Genomic DNA, 22,736 nt, shown 5'->3' on the forward strand with positions numbered 1-22,736 from the left:
TATAAAAAGCTGAGCAATTGCCTCCAGTTAGAGATGATTTTAAATCACAAAATCTGGATCTAGATCCCAACTCCCAACACCCCAAAGCTTAGGTCTGTTGGCATCCAGGATTTAGATTCAGAGGATGTTAATGATGGGAACCACACAGAAAATTCAGATCTCGATTTTAAACAGTCTCTACATTTCAAAAGAGTTTGTATTCCAGATTTTGGTTCAGGCTCATCTCTAATGTATGGCCTTTATGCTGAGTTGTGTGAATTGCAGTCTTATCCAGAGTTCTGATGTAAACTGGAAATGATGCGTGGTGACCCTGTTAGAGAGGCCTTGGCAGCGTTGTTCCCATCATGCATCAAACTTCTCTCAGATGCATATCAGCTGGATTGTGAAGGGAGAAGAAAATCAGTTGATTATATCCCTCTGCATTTGATACATGCCAGGTTGGCATTTCTGAGACACCAAAGAAAAAACTTAAGTCTATATCCTGGAATGGTCACCTGATTGCCAAAAGGGGCCATTTGAAAGATATTGTGAAATTGCCAAGCCTATGACAGCAATTGGATCTCCTTGGAGCCAGTATCAAGGCTGGAGACAATGAGTCAAATTCAGACCTGCCTCAAGCAACTGCAACTCCATTGACTTCACTGGAGTAGCAGCTATATATGCTAGGTCTGAATTTGGCCCTGGAGCTGCTGAATATAGGGGTCACATATGCTAGTTCCTAGCCTCCCATGCATTTTTTGGCAGTTCTTAACTCATTCATTGATAGCTATTTTTTGGATGGCACAGGTGAGCTGTCCAGGTAAAAGTTAAGATCCCATGTTTCATTTAAAACTCACAGAACCACAGATGCCAGAGCTGCAAAAGATCATCCAGTCTATCTCCACTGGAGCCAGTCCAGGCTTGTTCCCTACAGCACTTTTCCTAGTGCTTCATTCACTCTAGTTTCAAAAATCCCAAGTGAGGGAAATTCCACAACTTCTTTGGGAGACTATTCACAACATATAGACTGAATTTTTAGGGCATTTTACCTGATATTCAGCCTAATTTTTCACTTCCTAGGCCTTCTCCATACACACATTTGCACCAGTAAATCAGTGCAAACCCTTGTGCTGACACTCATATTTTGGTTTAAGAGTCACTGATTGCAGTTTAACATGAAACCTGTTCCATAAGACTTAAACTAATCCCAAAGAAGCCTGCTTTAAACCAAAATAAGAGTGTCCACTTACCCTTTTGCTCTGATTTAAGTAAATCAAATTTACAATCACACCTTGAGTTAAGCCAATGGTATCCCGCATGTAGTAAAGCCCTTAGATTCATTCCATCTTTCCTAGCTGCTCTCACTCCCGTGGACCAGACTACCAATTCCTTACCCTGCTTTGTGCTTAAAACATTCAGCTCAATTACATCCCAATCTCTTCCTTAGTCAGTGTTTAGCTAGACCTGTTATGTTCTCAGACATCTCAGTGCCTATAACCCCCTGATCATTTTAACTGTTCTTCTCTGAGTTCCTTCCAATTTATCAAGAAGGTTCTATTTTGTAAGCCACTGTGCAAGCTACTGATGAGCACAGAACAGCTGTTGAAATTGCCCACACAGTCGCTGCTTTGCCAGATTCTGAAAGATTTTGGGATTCTTGGATTATGGAAAGGGCTCTATAAAACTCAATTCTACTCTCCTTTCAGCCATTAACCTCCTCGTGATGGGTGAAAGCAATCTGTTACAAAGGGACACAGTTTATTTTAAATGATAGCGTATCAATGCGGGTTCCTGTAGAGAGAGAAAAAACAAAATGTGAAGTGGATAGATGAGTTGACAGGTTTGGTAAACACCTCTGAGCTGATTTATTTGGGAGAGGTTAGACCAATCCTTCTGTCTTTAAAAAATACATTTTTCACATTTCTTTTTTATCCAAATGGGTTTCAAGTTGAAGTCTCTGGATCTCGTCTCACAGACACTTACTGTTTACTCCACAGCAAGTCGAGGGGAAGCTGCACATTTTCTAAATTTGATGGGTGAAAAGTACACATGCCTTGAATGCTGTTATAGTGAATGATTGTGGAGACTGTTCCTATGGACAATGTTTTTTTTTCATTCTGGGCAGTAACACAGAATGTTAGCAATTCGTAACTGTTCATTTTGGAAAAATGTGGGTTTTGCTTATGGGGTCTGGAAGACAAACTGTACTTTCTCTGCTGGTTACTAGAGTTCACTAGATAAATGGGGGTTGTGCCTTCTCAGACAGTCTTTGAACTCTCACAAAGAGCTGAATTATGTCATTCTTGACTGTGATCCAGGTTTCCAGTCCTTTACTATGTTCCATACTGTTATTTCACTTTAATATTCCCAAGATCTTGCTACATCCAATCTTTTATTAATGACCTTGGCACAAAAAGTAGAATTGTCCTAATGAAAGCTGCTGATGATACAAAGCTGGGAGGCATTGTCAATCCAGAGGAGGATCAGAATATTAAACAAGACCTGGATGACTTTGAAGACTGGAGTGACAAATATGGGATGGAATTCGATAGTGCAGAGTCATGCACTTGGGGGTCTAACAATTTGAATTTCTGCTACAAGCTGGGGTCTCATCAGTTGGAAGCGACAGATGAAGAGGGAGATCTGGTGTATGAGTCAATCAGAGGATGACTACGAGTCACCAAAGTGATGTGGCAAAAGGCAAAAAAAAGGAAAAAGGCAAATGCAACCCTAGGATGTAGGGGTGAGGCATTTCCAGCACAGATAAAGCATTAATGCCACTGCACACAGCACTGGTAAAACCTCATTTGGAATACTGTGTACAATTCTGGTCACCCGCTTTCAAGAAAGATGAATTTAAACTGGAACAGGTGCAGAGAAGAGCTACTAGCATGATCAGGGGAATTGATGGCCTGTCTTATGAGAGGAGACTGAAAGAGCTTAACTTGTTTAGTCTAGCAAAAAGAAGCCTGACAGAGGATATGATTGCTCTCTGTATACATGAGAGGTAAACACTAGGGAGGGTCAAGAGCTATTTAAGCTAAAAGACAATGCTGGCATAAGAACAAATGGATAGAAACTGGCCTTGAACAAATTCAGGCTGAAAATCAGAAGAGGGTTTCTAACCATCAGAGCAGATTGGTGCTGGAACAGCCTCCCTATAGGAGTTGTGGGGGCAAACGACTTTATTAGTTCTAAGAGGGAGCTGGACAAATTTATGAGTGTGATTGTCGGACAGAGTTGCTTATGATGGTGGGGGGCAGGGCTCCTCAGCCTTGGGGCTTACTTCCAGTTTATGTCTTATGTTCCTAAAAGCTGATGGTTCAGGGTTTCAGATGACCACCTGCAGGGGTTAAAAAGGGGTCTTTTCTTCCCAGTGTATTCTGTTTGTTTTTTAAAACTCCTTTCTCTGAAGCATCATGGACAGCCATGACTCATTGGCCAGGGAGCTGCAGGACCCTGGTGCGGCAGGAACCCCTGGCTTGAAGTAGTAACAACAACCAAATACATGGTTTCCCCTTTCAGCACCCCCACTATAAAACTTTTTCCAGCACCCCTGAGAGGGAGGGCCAGGGCTCTGAGGTGGCACTGAGCGTTCTCTCTCTAAGGTGCTTGGCTGGTAGTTCTTGCTCACATGCTCAGGGTCTAACGGATCGCCGGATGTGGGGTTGGGAAGGAATTTTTCCAGAAGTCTGAGTGGCAGGGACCTTGGGGGTTTTCGCCGTCCTGAGCAGGCATGTGGGTGCGGATCACTTACCAGGATTATCTGGATATATCTCACTTAACCATTTCCCAGCCAATGAGGAGGTCTTGGGCACTGGTACATGTTGGTCCCTCCTATTCTCTCATAACACATATCAGTCTAGTCTCTTGTAGGCTGTAATACTTTGGTCTAATTTCGGTTGCTGGACTGAGTGTGCAGATGCTGGGTGGTGCTGGTGGCCTGTGATATACAGAAAGTTAGATCTGATTATCTGGTGGTCCCTTCTAGCCTTAAACTCTATGACTGTGGTTTGCTTGTAGCTAAACTATTGTGTGCTCTGGTTCCATCAGCGTTAGTCATCAGCTAGTGTTAGGTAAGGCTAGTATTTGGATGAGACACATCCAAAGTGCAGAAAGCAGGGATGTTGGCCACTGAGTGCGTAGGAGTCTTTCCTGCATGTCAATACTGAAGCAGTGTCTCATGGGGTTGCTAGGGGGTGCTGTCTTTCAGATGTAATATAAAACCAAAGTCCAAAGTCAGGTGATCATTCAAGATCCTAAGGCATACTCCCCACCCCAAGAGCAGCAGCATTAACTCTAGTATCCTAGCCCCATTCCAGCTCGGGCAGTTATCCACCTCAAACTATCCTTCACTTCCTGTCCAAAAAGACATTGCAGCATTGTTCCTGTGATCTGTCTAGATATTTGTATGGCTCCATTGCTGTAGTAAAACATTGTATGGCACTGGCAAGTCAAGCAATTCCTATATATCTCTTTAACTGGTGAGACCCAAGTACAGGGTTTACCATTTCCACTGCAAGAGCTAATACCGTCACTATCACCCCAAGTAAATCAGCGAGCAGCATTCCTCACTCTGTGTTAGAGGTTATTCATGTCATTGACTCTGATTTTGAAGGATGTAACCTACACAAAAGATCACCCTTTATTTGGGAACTTCCTTTACTTAGAGACCACTCCAAAAGAACCCTCAGTGTACTGAGTACCATTCTGCTCCACATTCATTAAACAACCCATTGTGATTTATCAGCTGGTTTTTGTTAGGTCCTTGAGGGGTGGCTTTAGATGGCTTTCACTGTACTTTGTCTTAAAGTATGAGGGTTTATTTAAAAAAAACCCTGGAATGCTAGTTTTATGTGTTTTTAAGTTTAACCTTTTTTCCATATGAATTTTTGTGCTGGTAAAAGGTGCAAGGATGACAGCCTAAAGTCATGTCTTTATACATACAACAATGCAAGCTTCCCCCATGCTGCTACTATGCCTCAACCCTGACTTCAAAGAACCATCAATAGGACTGAGAGGATATTTTCAATTTCCATTACTCAATCAATCAGTCCTTGGCCTCTCTACTTCGGCTTGTCAGCAAGAGTACTGGCTAGTTATTTATGATTAAGAAAGAGCCTGTGTTCACCATCCACTTAGATACAGTTTGTCATTAGTCTTTAAAACTCAGAATTGTCTAGAATTCTCAGGGTGGGAGTCAGAGGGTTAAATATTTCTCAAATGGGCCTTTTAATCAAGAATCACGTATGTGGAATGAATGTTTCAGCTCAAAACGTTTTCTCACTATGCCAGTTTCATGGTGTGAGGTCAAAACGGGGGGAAGATACTAGGCTAATAGAAAAACACACACATACAAATCCAAAGGATAGTTTCTCAGAAACAATTTCAGCCCTGCTGGAAGAGTGTGTGTAATTTTAAGAACTTCCTGCTCTGAGCTGACTCCACAACTCCCATGCGTGCATGCTCCTGCTCTGAGCCCTGTTCCCACGCTATATTGCATAATACTCCTTGAGTTTCTCACAGAGTTTCTGCCTGGACTCAAACTGCAGCTTTGATTCCTGATGGATGTGCTAATGTATATCGCATATTCAGGATATTGGGGTCATTGTTGATTGTGCTTACTTTTCTTGCATGTATGGATTTCTTTCCTATTCTATCTGATCCATTTACAATACCATAGGGCTGACAGTGCTGCAATAAAAATAAAAAAAAAACAACTTAGTAAAGCCATATTCATGAAAGTTCAAATTACTTTGATTTTTTTAAACAAACCTGATCTCCAATTACTTCTTATATATGGAGACCCTGAACTATTTCTAGATAATCTGAAGAGTTTCCTACAACAGGTAGTAATCAGTCAGTCAGTCATACCAACTGAGGTTATTTGGTATGTCAAACTATATTTCTGCATTTCAGTGACCAATGTGTTAGTGTCTGTGTGTTTTTCTTGTTGTACCTTTCTACCTCCTCATGCAATTTCAGTTGTTCTCAGTGAGGATGTGAACAGATACCACCTTGATGAGTGCAGCAGCATGGATAGATTAGACCAGTGGTTCCCAACCCGTGGCCCGGGGGCCAAAGGTGGCCCGTGGGGTCTTTCAAAGTGGCCTGCCGCTCCCCTCCCGCTGGCTGGAGAAGGGAGCTGCTGCCTAAGGACCCAGGCAGAGCTTGTTGCTGCAGGGCTACAAGACCAGTGCAGGCTCCTTGCTACAGCCAAGGGGACTGGAGATCAGCACTCCCCTCCCCCAGCTCCACCAGAGAGCAAAGCACTCCGCCTGAGTCCATAGGTGCTGGGGTCCCTGCTGGAGCCAAAGGGAGGGGAGCAGTGATCTCCATCCCCCTGGCTGCAGAAGGGAACCACTGTCTAGGGACCCAGGTGGAGCGCACGGGGCTATAGGATGCGTGCGGTTTCCCTGCTGCAGCCAGTGGGACAGGGGATCAGCAAGGAGGCCTGCCGATCTCTTTCTGTCTGGCTGCAGTGGGGGGATGGAGGGGCTACTGGTGGCCCTTCGGGATTGTAAAAATGATATTTATGGCCCTCGAGCCAAAAAGGTTGGGAACCACCGGATTAGATAGATTACGTTAATGGTGCGAATATTAAATTCTGCCTCTTTCCATTGAACAGAAACAAATGGAAAGCGGGCGTCAACATACAACTTGTCTTGCTCAACACCACTTGCCTCTCTCTCTGACTGTGCATAGGAAATTTCTAAACAAACAAGTTGCATGAAGCAAACAAACAAGGTCCCTTCATAACAGGAAATCCCAATGACCTCTCAGTCAGGCCAGTTTGTCACCAGGAGATAAATAATTTATATTTAGATCTAAATAACTGGAGCTGCCTTTGACATCTACTATCATGAACTTTGGATTGGTGAATGGCAAAACCAGATCAGCTCGATAGGAACAAAGTTCTTCAGCGGGCAGATGGATGGGTGTGATGTTCAACATGGACACCGGAGTGTAACAGGGCTGTATGTCATTTCTGCTGTTGTTTGGCTTTGCCAAATCTGAATAATGAACAAAGTGTATTAGCAACACAGACACTGGTATTACCTGGCTAGACCTAGACTTTGCTGATGATATTGCACTATGGAGCAACACCCCCGAAAAGTTACCAACAAAGTGTGATGGCTGGGTTATGGGCAGCAAGATCTAATGGTCAGAGCCAGAGTCCACAGTCACAAGTCAGGAGTCAGGGCACTGGTAGATCAGAAACACAAGTCAGGAACCAGAGCTGAGCTGGGTCAGGACACCAAAGGGTCAGAGATAGGAGACAAACTGCAGGTCAGGAACCATAAATCAGGTGCCAGGAGTCGAGCCAGGGGAATGGGGGCAGGAGTGGGATGCACAAGCACAGTCTAGAATAGGGTGGAGCTCAGCTGTTCAAACAGCTTCATTCCTGCTGCTGGCTTAAGTAGGGCCTGTGAGCCAATGTGCTGCTCTGGGATTTTGCCAATAGGACCTCTGGAGCAGAGCCTCAAACTGGGGCTGGGCTTTGTGGGTCCTAGGGAAGCAGCTGTCAGTAGGCTGCCAGGTGGAGGGTTGGAGCATGGCCGCTCCTGCTGACCCAGATTTGAGCCTGTGGGTCACGATACAAACACTGAGAACCTGGCAAAAACAGCAGGGCTCAAAATTAGTTATGCTAAAACAACACCTTTGAAAGCCACAAGTTAAGCAGTAACATCACATTAGAAGGCAAATATATCAAGAAAGTAGAACAATTTATCTACCTGGGCATTTTCACAGGGTTAGGGTAAATACTGAAAAACAAAATCTGACTGTTCGATCGCATTCTGAAATTAATTTGCTTTGGCTTCATCAAGCCTCTTTTGCCTTCACTCTCCAAGAACAGCTGAGTGATTGCATTTTACTGTCATAAAAGTGCATGGAAAGGTTAAATAAACAGCTCTTTGGGCAACAATTATCTTTCTGTTCTGTTTTTGTACAGCACCTAACACAACGGCATCTGGGTCCATGGCTGAGGATCCTAGGTGCTACTGCAGTACAAATAATAACTAATGATAGCACCAAACCAGTGCATGAGGAGTCACATACAGAATTTTAGATTTGTGCTGAAAATGTTTGTGCACTCAACCACTTTGAGAATAGAGACAATGTCATGTGTTTTTTTCTAACCAATCACGATTAACCAAATACAACCCCAATGCTCAGAGAACTGCTTAGCATCAATTCAGAAATAGGCAGCAAAATAATTAAAATAAAATTCCTAATGCTTCTGAATAGCAATGAAGGTAGAGGGTATAACCGCATGATGGACATTCGATGAGCAAAAACAGGGTTAAATTCACCAGCTAATCATCTACTCACCTCTAATTTCCAAAGAGCATCTAGTTAAAACTTTTAGGCATAGTTTGACTTCTATATTTGTGGGGGCAGCTCCAGTCAGACCAATTGGGCCATGAGTTGGGGGGGCAAATTCCTCACCTGCCCAAGGCTTGCAGTTTGGGGGAGCAATGCCCCCCTGCACCCGTCCCCAAACTACACCCATGCTGGTAGGAGACTGCACTGTGAATTGGAGAAATGACAGACATAACGTACTGCAAACAGCTATGCTCCTCAGAGCATGTTAATTTATCATAACATCAGTGGCAGCAGCACTGCTGAGCGTGCCCAGAAATCCAGGTCTAAAAAAAGAGCTAACACATTAAAATAAATTGGTTGCTATAGTCCAGTTATTTAATAGGATATAAAAACAATTAAAGAGACACTAAGGAAACCAGTCATGGAAAACTTAGGTCATATTATTTAAGATCAGTGCTGCTTCTGTGTTATCTCTTCAATTTATATTTCTCTCCCTGTGTTTTACTGATGTTATTAATAATGATGACGCTACATAAAATGAAGATCTTTGATGCCTAGGAGTTTTTCCTCCTTTTTACTGATGCTCAAGTGGACCATTTTATCTCAATTTAGGATGCCATTATTATGTACGAGGTAAGAACCAGAAAGTGAAACCAACTATAAACAGGAGGTGTAAGTGATCAGTCTAATTTTCCAATCCCAGCTGTACGAATTGCTAAAAAAGGAAACTGAATGTCTTAAATCTAGCATCAGCTTAGTCAAATCAAATTAAAATAACCCATAAGAAGGTGGAACATGATGTAGACAAGATAAAAGCAAGAAACTTACTCACTTCATATTGTGTAATTCTCCTTCCCTTCTAGTCCCACTACTCTTCTTGCCTTATGTCATGCCTTTATTAACTCCAGCACAGAGATATTCAGACTACAGCTCGCAAGCTGCAAGTGACTCTTTAATGTGTCTCCTGTGGCTCTTTGGAACACCGTGTGATTGAATTATTAACCAGTCTAAGTTATTAACCGATCAGGATGCTTTTACCATGTTATGAACCAATTGTAGTTGATAAAATAATACTTGCTCAGTCATTTTTTTGTGAGAATAATATATATATTAATTAAATATTTCCCCTGCCATACTGTTTAACATGAATATAACACTAATAGTAAATGAAACAATGAATTCACACTACTGTGGCTCTTTTGGGTAATGCTGATCGCTAATTTGGCTCCTGAACCACTGAGGCCTGAGTATCAGTGTTCTAGCATCTCAACTCTTCTGTCTGTGTGTTGTCTACTTGACTTCAGTGGAGCTGCTTGTGGTAGGAAGTGTTTGCAGAATCAGGTCATTACACCTTAGTCTCAGTTCTAAACTGTAGTTTAAGAGGGGGAAGGGAGGAAAAAGATGGCTAGACACAATGTTACAGAGCTCAATTTAAGGTAAAGCAGAGCAGCCACAGGGCTGCTCTAATTTATATTCCCCAATTGCTTCCTGTTGCTGCAGCAGAAAATAGCTGTAGAATGGTGGTGCTCTAGCAATACTCTGCTAAAAGCACCCTGCTACTCTAGCTAAAATTCCCCTTAATGCCAGGGATTGCAAGGGATGGGTGGGTGGGTGACTGGATAATCTATACTGGCTCTACAACCAGGTGGAATTCTTGAGAAGCCGGTTAAACTAGCTTTTCTTCCACATTCTACTGCCAGTTCCTAAGGGAAAGAACAACAGAAAAGCAGCGTTCAGGGCTCTATACTGCAATCCTGCTGATTGTGGAACTCTCATGGAAGAGAATGGGATTCCCAGGCACAGAGGGCTTGTAGGATTGAGCCCTTAAGGCAAGGGTAAATGCACGTTCTCTCTACATTCCTATTGAGTCTACTGCTGCAGTATCTGTGTGCCTTTTCATACATTAAGAGAGTCATACGAGGATCTGGGCAGTTCATTTCCCCCTCTCCTCTCTTGATGTGGACTGGTTTCTTTGCATCCTCTGGAGGATAGTAATATCTTGCTGAAAATAAATTCTTATCAACCACTTTAAAACATCCTTCAGGAGGAAGGCCTGTGTAGAGGAGTGAGCTCTCAGGATGGATGTCTAAAGTTAGGTTCCTAAGCCCATATTCAGGCACCTACATAAATGACCTCAGTGGGAGATGCTGGATGCTCTCCAGTTTTAACTATTAGCTGTTTACAGGTGGAACTAGGAGCCTAACTTTAGGTACCCATTTCTGAAAATCTTGGCCCTAGACTGCAATACAAGGCATGGCACAATACACCTTTTTCCAGAAGCCTAAAGGCCTGGTGATTTTCCACTGCCTTGTACCTTTGTAGAGTCATTTATGCCCATACAAAGCGGATGTAAAACTCCACCACTATCTTCTAGCAGCCGTTCTTCCATTCACAGGTGTAAATCACCACAGCCAGGTACAAGACAGCAAAGAATCAGGGCCAACGAGCCCAATCCTTCTCTCACTGAAATCAGTAGGAGCTTTACCATTGTGTGCAAAGGCAGTAGGATTCGGCCCTAGCAGAAGGGAGAGAGGAGCTGACCCTTATCTTTGGTACTAGGAAGTTCCACTGCTGGGGATCGTATACCAAAAACATTCTTCCTGCAGAATTAGAGGGTTTCATCCTGAGTGGATTGACTATGGCGTTTCTGAAACACAGGAGAGGACGTGCCCATCAGTGCTAAGCAAAAGAGGCTAGAATGAGGCTGACATAGACCTTAGAGGGAGGAAAAGTCGTCTCAGAATAATACTTGACTGCGAAGACAGGATTCTCCTCTGCTCTACACCACAGTTCCCAGGATAAAGCTACATAACATGCAGGCTTCCACTGTGTATGTGTGTGAGTACATGTACATAAATTCCCACTCTCTGCAAACTGGTAATGACCCCTACTGGAACACAAGGATTAAGTAAAGGCAGATGTTTCTGCTCATGACAAATCGCTTTTTGCTTCTTGGCCTAAAATACATTAAAAGGTTTGTATTTTTATGTTACAGCTTTCATCACTGGGGGAATCAATGAAGAATGTTTTACTATATCATAGTTCAAGCAGCTGGGCTCTGCTTAGTGTGTTTTATCAGTGACTGGCACACTGGCTCCTAATCCTTTCTGTCTGGTTCACGGCTGCTGAACAATGCTCCCTTCCTCTGGGTACCATCTGGGACTGGGGAACTTCAACTTATAAACCTGACATATGCAGACGTTATGACTCTCTTTGTCCCTGTGTTGCAGAGCCAAGTTGATCATCTATGTTCAGTATATACCTTTCATGCTCTGCTATTTATTATGATGCCACCTTAATAGCTGTCTCACATATAGAACTGTACTTGGGCTCAAACTGTATTTCCGGGTATCCCAGGAATACCTAATTGCCCAGGGTACCTTCTGAAGAACTTAGGAGATGTTCACAAGTTTCAGCTACAGCACTAAGGAGAACACCCATGAACTGATTTGATGCAGCAGTGCTGCTTTAAATGAAAAATTCCCACAGTGGTAGGAGGAGTGATTGGTCTGGAGCATCATTTCTCCCAGGTCACCAAACAGCACTTGGATAGTAATGGCTAGAAAAGAGATTGGGTGAGGCAGATCAGATCTGCATGACCCCTAGCAGGTCACCCACTCACACAGGGAACACTAGGTATTAAAGCTACCATCTGAGTTCTGCTCACAAATGGAGTTACAGCAGAATGATGTTGATTTGGGACTAAAGGTGACTGGATAATAGAAATTAGTGTGTGTGTAACAGCATAGCACCCACTTTTGGTTGGGTGTCTGTGGTCTTTAAATAGTCCCAGCTCTGGTATCAGGTCGCACCCGCAGGGCTTCCTTCCTGGAGGTAATGGTTTCACTTTCTCTAGTCTGTTGTGGCCCCAGCTCTCCAGTTGAGTCTTTTAGCTGTTCAGTTCCCCCTCTGGGGGTGTATCACAGTTCAACCGTAGGCTCACTTCCGCAGTGGCCTATGGGGGGAACCCAGGCCCACCCACTACTCCAGCTCCTAGCCCAGTGACCCTAAGAATAGCAGCCACCCACCATCATGTTCCTTTAGCGAAATTGCCTTCAATTCCCTGGGCCACTTCCCCACAGCCCCAGCCTTCGACAAAGCTTCACCCTTACCTCAGGGCTCATCTAAGGGCTAGTCTACTCTTAAAACTTACAGGGGCACAGCTGTATTGATATAACTGTGTCGCTGTAACAGTGCTTGTGTAGCTGCGTTATGTCGACAGGAGACAGCTCTCCCACCAACATTGTAAAACCACCTAAATGAGCGGCGGTAGCTATGACAGCGGGAAAGCGTCTGCTACTGACCTAGCACTGTCCACCCAAGTGCTTATGCTGGCAAAACTTATATTGCTCAGGGGGATTTTTTTTCACACCCTTGAGCGACATAAGTTTCATTGGCATAAGTGCTAGTGTGGGCCAGGCCTAAATTCAGGCCCAGTAGCCAGCCAGGAGCTCTTCCTCACTCTCCTGGTCCCTGCCAGCACTGAGCTGTCCATGGTGCTGCAGTCACCTTTGGCCAGCCAGGCGCACCATCCACACTCTCCTGGCTCCAGCCTGGAACTGGTTGTCTCTGACACTGCAGCTCCTTTTATATGGCTCTCCTAGGCTCTGATTAGCTGCTGCCTGCAGCCTCTCTGATTGGCTGCTTCCCTTTCAGCCACTCTAGGATGCTTTGGAGGACTCCTCCACTGCTCCTTTCTGCAGTAATTTTCATTGAAATAGACACATTTTCCAAAACATTTTGATTTTGACAAAAACAGCTTTTTCCACTGAAAAATGTTTTTCTGACCAGCTCTGCGTATTGCTCCATACCCTTTAAGGTTTACTTTAATGTCTCTGATTCTCCTCTCAATCTGATCCTGACCTTTGAACTCTGATCATTGTTCATGCTTAGGGCTCAGGAGGTTGGTAAATTTAATGTGACAATAAATTATCTATTAGATGGTGCTCAAAGCTCACAGTGACTTCTGTCATTTCAAAATGGAATTGGACAGTAGTATATGTGCATTACAGTACTATGTAAGCAAAGTGCAGGCAACAGTGCCCAGTGATGAGCTAAAATTGCTAAGGTGCATATTGCCTCCATCATCATTGTCATTTTCAGTTCCTGCCAGACCACTGCTTAGTAAAGATCTCCTCAAAGCACAGCCTTTCTCTTGTCTGAGGTACCAGGAACTCTAAAGTCAGTCCCAGTTGTAGGTGTATAGGACAATTTTTAAAAACATTGTATTTTCTTTCCTTTACTAAACACAGACCTTGTTGCTCCTAGGAGCTAATATGCTATCCACTGAGGGGCAAATGCCACCCACAACAGAAGGCTCACACAAGACCTCTTGCATCATTTAAGACCTTAATGTGGGGCCTATGCAATGCAGAGAGTTCTGTGCATCCTCTGCACTGGGGTGAATGCCAGCCTGCATAATAACTTCAATTCCTGCATGTGGTCACAGCGGATAAAACCCTAATATATATCTACTACATCAACAAGTTTGCAGATGACACTAAGCTAGGGGGAGTGGTAGATATACTGGAGGACAGGGATATGATACAGAGTGACTTAGACAAATGAGAAGATTGGCCAAAAGAAATCTGACGAGGTTCAGCAAGGACAAGTGCAGAGTCCTGCACTTAGGACAGAAGAATCCCATGCACAGCTACAGACTAGGGAACCAACTGGCTAGGCAACAGTTCTGCAGAAAAGAACCTGGGGGTTACAGTGGACAAGAAACTGGATATGAGTCAACCATATGCCCTTGTTGTCAAGAAGGCTAGTGGCATATTGGGCTGCATTAGTAGGAGCATTGCCAGCAGATTGAGGGAAGTGATTATTCCCCTCTATTCGGCACTGGTAAGGCCTCATTTGGAGTATTGTGTCCAGTTTTGGGCCCCCCACTACAAAAAGGATATGGACAAATTGAAAAGAGGGCAACAAAAATGATTAGGGGGCTGGAGCACATGACTTATGAGGAGCTGCTGAGGGAACTGGACTTGTTTAGTCTGCAGAAGAGAAGAATGAGGGAGGATTTGATAGCAGCTTTTAACCACCTGAAAGAGGATTCCAGGTAGGATGGAGCTAGGCTGTTCTCAGTGGTAGTAGATGACAGAACTAGGCGCATTGGTCTCAAGTTGCAATGGGGAAGGACTAGGTTGGATATTAGGAAACCTTTTTCACTAGGAGGGTGATGAAGCACTGGAAGCGGTGGAATCTCCATCCTTAGAGGTTTTTAAGGTGATGCTTGACAAAGCCTTGGCTGGGATGGTTTACTTGGGGTTGATCCTGCTTTGAACAGGGGGCTGTACTAGATGACATCCTGAGGTCCCTTTCAACCCTAATCTTCTACGATTCTATACTACAATATGTTTATTTCTGTCTGCCTGTGACCATGGGGTCTGATCCTACAGCCCTTACTCACATTAACAGTCTAATGACAGCAATGGGACTACCTACATGAGTATGGGTAGCAGGAGGAAGCTGCTTAGAACTGGTGACAGCTGCCATATTGACTGAAGTCTTCTCTTGATCCAGTATCCTCTACTTCATCCATCTAGCCTTTCTCCAAATACTGCCCCTCCACACACCCCCCCCCACCAATGAGCCTCATCCCTGACCAGGAAAGGTCACTTTTTCAGGGTGGGATTGAAGGTTAATCGGTGTGGGCATGACTTTCAGAAATGCTGAGCACCTCAGCAGCTCCCATTGAAGTCAAGTAGAGCTGTGAGTGCTCAGCACCTCGGCAAGTCAGCCCCCATGCCCGTGCAGTCCTCGGCATCCCAGCAGACAGTCACCCAGCAGCATGATTTGTAGCTGTAGATTTTATGACATGGATACTTGTCCTCCCCCTGCAAGTCATACCACCTGGGCCAAGAGTCATTAGATGATACATTTCAGTTTGGACTGTTTTTTTCTGCAGTAATTTTCATTGAAATAGATAGTTTTAGGAAAAGCTAGTTAGTTCAGAATCATTTATGAAATGCAGAAATTCTTGTCTAGCTTTTTTCAGATCAGGGTTTTTTTTTGTACATATATCTTACTACAGCTTTACGGTGTTGTTGAAGCCATGTTGGTCCCACGATATGGGAGAGGTAAGATGGGTGAGGTAATATATTTTATTAACTTTTAAATAACTTCTGTTAGTGAAAGGGAAGCTTTCGAGCTACAAAGAGCTCTTGAAGAAGAGTACCACTTTCTCCCTAAAACTTTACAGACAGTAAAAGCGACAATAAAACTATTTACATAATACAGGGGATGTAAAGTCCCCCTCTAATTAATTAGAGCTCAGAACAATCCATTTCTTCTTGAAATTCTTTTATTCATGCACATAGTAGCCTCACTGATATAATCAAACAAGAACTCCCCCGCCAACTTACCCCTATATTTTTCCACTTGGAAATGTTTTCTCTTGTTGTACTTTGATCCCATGGAATTCCAAAACACTTTTAGGCCGAAGTCTATGATTTGGGTGAACCAATTCCTTGGCAGGTGATACAACTCACTAATACATTCTTGGCTTAGAGTAACAAGGCCCATCTAGCTTTCTGCAGTTCCATATCTCTAATTCTAGAAGCTGCTAGGGAAAGAAAAGGATCCAGGAATCTAAGTCAAGTCTCTCTACAGCTCTGCAAATCCCAAAGGCTGGTTAAAGATAGTCCTTTCCAAAAGAATGATGGATTTTCATAATGATCATTATATTATCATTACAGTTCTCGCAATAGCAGAACACTGTTGCATCTTGGATGGTGGAAAAAGAGTAATATATGGTCTCTTACCTACTTGAGTTGCCAGAGTTTGAAATGCAATCACTAAACCAAGCCTTTTGAAAGGCTCCAAGTTCTATAAACTGGCTCTCTAAGGACAAAAATCTCATAAAACCATGGCCTTGATCAACCAGAATGCCCCAATCACCTGTTTTGTGGCACAGATTAGGCAAAAATAAGTTTCTTTTTGGAGCATACATGCTCTTACAGACATGCGTAACAATTTAAAAAGTTTAGTTTTAAAGTATAGTGCAGTAGACAGGACACTAGACTGGAAGTCAGGAGATTTGTGGTCTGCAGTTGCTCTGCCACTGACCTCTGACAAATCACTTTGCCTCTCTGTTAAATGGGGGGTAATACTTACCATTCTTTGTAAACCCCCTTGAGATCTATGGATAGAAACAACTATAGGATTCAAATATGAGCTGGCAAATCAGTTTTGAGGGCCATCCCTTTGTCAGTCAGTTTGGTCTAAATCTGTTACTACCCAGCAACTTTACCTGGAAAGTACATCCCCGACAAGCACTGTAAGTCCACAAAGAATCATAATATGGAACAGAACTGTACAAAGCTGAGCAGGATCTACCAGAAGCAACGAACGGAGCCACGCACAGAGGGGCCAGACTCCATTTGCACATTGGATGTTTGGGGTTTATTATTAGTTATGTTACAGCCCCACCTAGAGGATCCAAGTGAGATCAGGGCCCCACTGTGCTAGGCCCTGCATACAGACATGGTAAAAGAGGCCCCGCCCCCAAATAGTTTACAAGGTAAACAGGCAACACAAAGGATGGGAAAGGAAAGAGAAGTGAAGTTACTTGACCAAGTGGCAGAGCCAAGGATACCAACTCCACTGTCCTGTCCACACTGCCTTCTTAAGGATGAAAAAGAGCCACTGGTGAACACTTAAAAATGGGGTAACCCCGTTTAACATTAAACTCTCCACAATGCAGGGACTTGGGCCATTCCATCGTAGGCTCCCCATTGTGACTGCTAAAAATAAAGAAAAATCTGCCCCTGCTGAAGATAGCCCTCAAATGCTGAAAGGCGACCTGGCAGCAAGGTCAGACAAGGCTGAGTCATGGCTACAATGTTTCTGTGAGTGATGAACAGGAATCCTCATTTTCCATGATAAAAAACCCAAAATTCTCTGATAAAAAATCCCCATAAAAATCCGTGTTTTTCCATTATTAAAATGAAACGCTGAACTTTAGTTTCCCTAGCCACAACATATATACATATAAGTTGAACACAATGTTTATTGATATATTTACAGTTTTTAAGCTAATAGCCAGAGCACCATTGCCTGGGCTGACAGCCAGAGCCTTGCCCATTCTCCTGATTATCCAAATGTTTTATTATCTGATCTGGCCCCAGTTCCAATTAGTTTGGATAATCGAGGTTCCACTGTATATGCTTTTATTTTTTCACAAAATGTAAAAACTAAAGATTCTCTGTAAAAACAAAAATTCCACCTTTTTCCACATTTTTCCATTGCAAACAGATTTCTAGGCTCCATGGTGTTGAGATTGAATCTATCAAATTGAATCCCACAGGAAATTCTGTGGGGTGCAGGGAAAGGGTCACAAAAAAAATGTCAGTCAATAAATCAAATGGCTTCCACACCTCACCCAACCACTTTCTTGAATCTCAGCAAGGGCAGCTCTCCTTCTCCCTGTGGATGGTTTGATTGCTTTGGAGCCTGTGTCTGCCCAGCAGGAGCACCAGGGCCGGGCTTGGACCAGGCTGGGGGAGAGCAAGGAAGCCATAACGCAGTTCACCAGGTGCCTTAATGTCCTCCTGGGAGTCCAGCTCGTGAGCGCAGGCAGCAGCCAAAGCAGTGAGGAGATGATGGCAGATGCCCTGTCAAAAGTGTCGGTGCTGCAGAAGATCAGGTTGCTGGCTCTGATTGGACGAGGCTCCCAGTTCCTGAAGCTGGGTCGGGACAAAGAAGCTTTGATGAATTTCCAGCGCAGTTTGCAAGTTTCCCCAGGCGATCCTGCTGCTGTCTCTCACCTGTTGCAAGCTCTGTGAAAGCTGAACCGAAGGCAGGAAGCTGCTGCTCTCTGGCAGAAGTTCCCGGCTGACGCTGCCCAGGCAGACGGACAGCAGGATGCGCTGGGGAGGCCCTACCCATTGTACCTGGCATCGAGTCTACAGCAAGTGAACATCCCGCATGACAAATCTCTTGCTCTGAAGCTGCAGGACTATGTCAGGACCAGTGGCCAGGATCCTTAGAACCATCCCCATCTAACTGCCCCCAGTCAAACAGCTCTTTCCCTGCAGAAGGCAGCAGGACGGCATTATGCTCTGATGGCTTTTCCAGGACTCTGAATTGTCCTTGGGCAGAAGACATCTTCTTAACCAAGGCACTGAAGCACAATGAAGCCATTTTTTTCTAATAAAAAAGGACGTGGGAGTGGCCCAAGCCCCCGTGGTGGGGGGAAAAAAAAAAAGGAGCACTTTCCACTGCTGCAGTGAAAATGAGGGTCTTGGCCACCCTCCTTCAGTTCCAGCCATGCATGCCTGTAAAGATACATTGGGGTACACAGGACCAGACTAACTCCACTGACTTCTCCTGGAATTACTTCTGATTTACACTGGTGTGAGTAAGATTAGAATCAGGCCCACTTTTTTTCCAAAATAAAAGGACACAGTCCAAAATCTCATATACTCCAGTGGGAGTGTTGCCTGTGTATTTGCTATGGGATTTCAATGTCAAATATCACAATTTGAGTTTCAAACTTTGAATCTCTGAGAACTTCTTACTTGTTTTCAGTTCATAAGGGACCTATTCTTCACAGTTTAAACAAAATCTACAAAACATGGTAATGTTTATTCACATGGACCTGTAATAAAATGCAAAAAATAATCCCCTGAACATTCTGACTAGTTTTGCCTTTCATCATGATTTCATCCCCTCCTGTAGTAGTTTCAACCACTTAACTGTAGAGGGCAGAGCCTGACAACATTTGGGAATGTAGCAATAAAGTCATTAGCTGGCTTTTGACTTAATTATGGTGTTAAAACAGAGAAAGAAAGGATGAGGGTGTATTTCAAGAGCATCCCTTACTAAAGTGCAAGCATAAAAACACCCCTCTAATGAACTAATATAAATGTTTTCCCTTGATGACAAATACTGTAGATCAGTGCTTCCCAAACTGGGGGCCCCCCTTTCCTGGGGGACCTGCAGGATGAGTTGGGGTAACTAGTCTCTCTTTTAAAACAAGAGGATTTACTCTATTTTAAAACAAGACTATTTATATGACAATCCCTAATACAGATAATTTTCTACAAGGAACACATTATACATGGAGAACTCTAGGATAACAAGGAATAATAAGTCCTGAGAGTTTGAACAGACTTCAGGTTGATGGTGTCTCTTTAGATCATTTCCTTAGGCCACAGAGCAAAATAGTGGCAGAATTAGAATGAATGGAATTTGGACGTGACAGATTCTCAGCCCTAAACTCAAGCACCTAAACTACACTCCCATTCCAGAGTAAGTGAGCTTGTGTGCACCAGTGTGGATAGTATATGGATAGTGTGTAAGTGATGGGAACAGAGTCCAAAGCTATTAGATCATAAATAATAAATTCATTCAAAACAGCACTGTGTAAACCAGTTTAGAAGAAAACCCGGAGCCCTAACTCACTTCTCAGAAACATACAAGCCCTTTCCATCTGCCCCTCCCCTTCATAAAATTACAAACAATGCAGCTATTGCCCTCTCTGTCCATGGTGCCATTCATACATCTGTATTTATGAGTCCCGCATAAAGGAAAAGGAAGCATGTTGTAAACTTCACTCCACTGTAAAGAAGAATCTGAATTCCAGAGGGTAAGACTGCCTGCACCAGCTCTCCTATTTCAAAGAATCCTCTGTACTTCCTGTTGGATAGTTACCACAGCCATGCCAGCCAGATTGTGCAGGTTTCCAAAGAAAAAGGAAATCTCTATGAACACAACCCCCATGCAAATATGACACAAGAGATGTAGAAAGGAAAAAGAACATTCGCTCCCTCTCACTCCACCCCACACCTAGGCCTGGTAATGATGCCAGCTCAAAAGAAGCTGCAGCTTTGGGCTTGGAGTCTTTGAAGATCCAGATGGCTGGTTAAAGGCCTGCACAGAAGGATCAGGGAAAGACAAACAAGGCTCAAAGGCACACCCCCACCCCTCTACCCAGACCTGACATCATCCCTTGGCTACATCAAAAGAGAGCAGGCCTGTTTGATATTCACTTTTCCTCCTTGAATTTGGGAACGTGTAAACAGAACACTGGGCCAGCAGTCTTGAGCTGAATGAATGAGCTGCGGAGGGAAGCGGGGGTGGCTCAAGTCACAGCTGGCCCTGGCTGTTCTCAAAGGGGAAGCCTATCTGGTGTTGACCTCTGGAGATCAAACAACAGATGCAGCCCCCTTCGAGATTCTGTGCCTATACACATCTGGTACCTTTCTGGCCTGGCATAAAGATACTGTATGGAATTTCATTTCAGAGTTTTCTTTATTATAATATTGCCAGCTGTCTTGATTTTCTAGTGAGTCTCACAATATTTGGTGTTTTTCATAATAGTCCAGCTCCTCAGTCTTTGCAGTTTGGAGAAAAAACTTGAAATGTGACTCCTAACAGCTCAAAAATCAGAAGGCAAATAAAAAGAATCCAATGTTTATTATTATTAAGCCAATCATGATTTTTAAACTTGTCTCATGATTTTTTGGGGGCCTAACACATGTTTTTTGAAATGCTAATGGTTAGCACCCCTCTCATACTCACACTGCAAGTTCTGAAAAAGCCATGCTTTCAAATACTCACATACTCCAAGGCATAAGTGAATCACTACCTGATTGCAGATAAGAAGAAACTTCTTCTTAAAGTAGGTTATTTTATAATTGTCCATTATGGAGTTTCTTGGACCTTCCTGTAAAGCACCTTGCATGGACCACTGCTGGAGACAAGAAACCTGACTAAATGAACCACTGATCTGATGGTTTGGCAATTCCTATGGTATCTGGCACAGAAATTTATGATCCTCAGAAGATTTGAGAGTCAATACAGTTCGAATAAACACCCAACATTCACATGTTTATTCAAACTTTAAAACCAGGCTGGAAATCTCATAAAAACAGCATTTCGTATTATATGTAATAGGTTGGCTTCCAGCTGGAACCAAGAAGTGCAGAGCACTATGTGAAGATGGAAAATTATCCCTACTTTTGAATCTCAGAACAGGTTTGAATCTTAGGTTTGGTCCAAGTCTGGGACAAAAATCCAGTTTGTTCCTATTTTATATGAATATATTCTCCCATCTTCAATTTGACATTTTATAATTTCTGACCTCCACCAGTGATAATTTCATATCTATGGAAAAAAAGGGTCATTTTATTTATGTAGCCATATTGAGGCTCGACGTACATTCATTTAATGAATCCTAAATTTGCAAAAAGGGATTGGAGTTGTGCTATAAAGATGGATATTTTCCATCAATCACATTTTTATCTAGTCACCAACCCAAAGCTTTGCTCAGAATATCATGGCTGGTTCTTTGTATGATGTAATGGAGCTCCATAAGTCACATTAGCATTGTAAAGATTACAGCTAGGTAGTGCTAGTTGTCAGTATAGAGATCAACTGAGGAGGCAATGTTTGGATTCAGAACTGTGTTAAGTTTAGGGATCAAGGTTCTTATGAAGGCTGAACAAACCTACGGTTCAGATTAGATGTCTGGGAAATCATGCAAGCTGTTCTCATGAGAATTCAATCCAAAATGATGGAAGCAATACTAGATCTGTTACTTTGCAGAGATTTCTGCCATCATGGATTGGCTCTTTCTGGCAAAATTAACCAGGTAGGGTGGATTTAACTCTGAAGATTTGAATTTGCAAAATCCTTTTCTTTCTATCCTCCCACCCTTTTCTGACATTCAGGTGGGGTAGAAGCCGAGTTTCCAGCCCTCTCTCTAGTTTTCTGCACAAGTTGCTGCGATTAACACAAGGCTTTATGTAGCGGGAGGAGGATGCATAAAAATGGGAGCGCTAAAGACTGCCGTCTGTATGTGGCCAAACCTCTTCTCTTTGCTTTATCACAGCGTTTTAAAAGGAATCGTGCAGGTGAAAGGTCAGGTCAGTCTGCAGCTGGATATGAAAGGCTTTTCCAGCACAGTGGTAAGTAAGTGGCTGGGTGGAGATGGCCTCTGCTTTGCCCTTCTGCAGCTATTGTTAGGCACCTTGTCTGAATAGGTTTGGAAGCCTCCTCCATGAAGAGCCACTCCTTTTTCCTCCACTGTACTTATACCTCCCACACTTTCATGTTTTGTACTGCAGAGAGCTGTTGCTTCCCAGCCAGGGTCAGCACAAGGTCATGACTCCTGAGGTGAGGTTAATGCAGTTGTAACCAACAACACGAATCTTTGCATTTAAGTGAATATTCCACCATCCCCTCCTCCCGGCCCCACTTTTCTGTCTTGGGGGGAACCTGAATTAAAGACTTATTCATTGTAAGGGATTTAGGCTAATTTTTCAGAGCTCTTAGGCGATAAATGGCAAAGTCACGTGCTCCTAAAAATTGCCAAATGTTTAAAATAAAATAGCCATTTAACACTTAGTCCCCATATAGCCTCCACAATGTTTTCCCCAGGAATTGAAATTAGAGGGGGTGGTCAAATTTATGTGGGGTGA

At 43.4% G+C, this 22,736-nt stretch overlaps 1 long non-coding RNA gene across 1 annotated transcript in view; it reads right to left on the bottom strand.

Annotated features, from left to right (window-relative positions):
- Window positions 1-3,841: 3,841 nt before the first annotated feature.
- LOC137153173 (uncharacterized) overlaps window positions 3,842-22,736 on the bottom strand; it is a 31,030-nt gene continuing 12,135 nt past the window's right edge. Inside the window, exons 4-5 of the long non-coding RNA XR_010919713.1 lie at window positions 5,605-5,673; window positions 3,842-3,922 (exon numbers count right to left, since the gene is read on the bottom strand). This is a non-coding gene — a long non-coding RNA (uncharacterized lncRNA). The remainder of the gene's footprint in view (window positions 3,923-5,604; window positions 5,674-22,736) is intronic.

Source organism: Emydura macquarii, unplaced genomic scaffold (assembly GCF_026122565.2).
Source record: "Emydura macquarii macquarii isolate MOO-44397 ecotype Brisbane River unplaced genomic scaffold, CSIRO-AGI_Emac_v2 contig_1253, whole genome shotgun sequence".
Classification (NCBI taxonomy): Eukaryota; Metazoa; Chordata; order Testudines; family Chelidae; genus Emydura; species Emydura macquarii.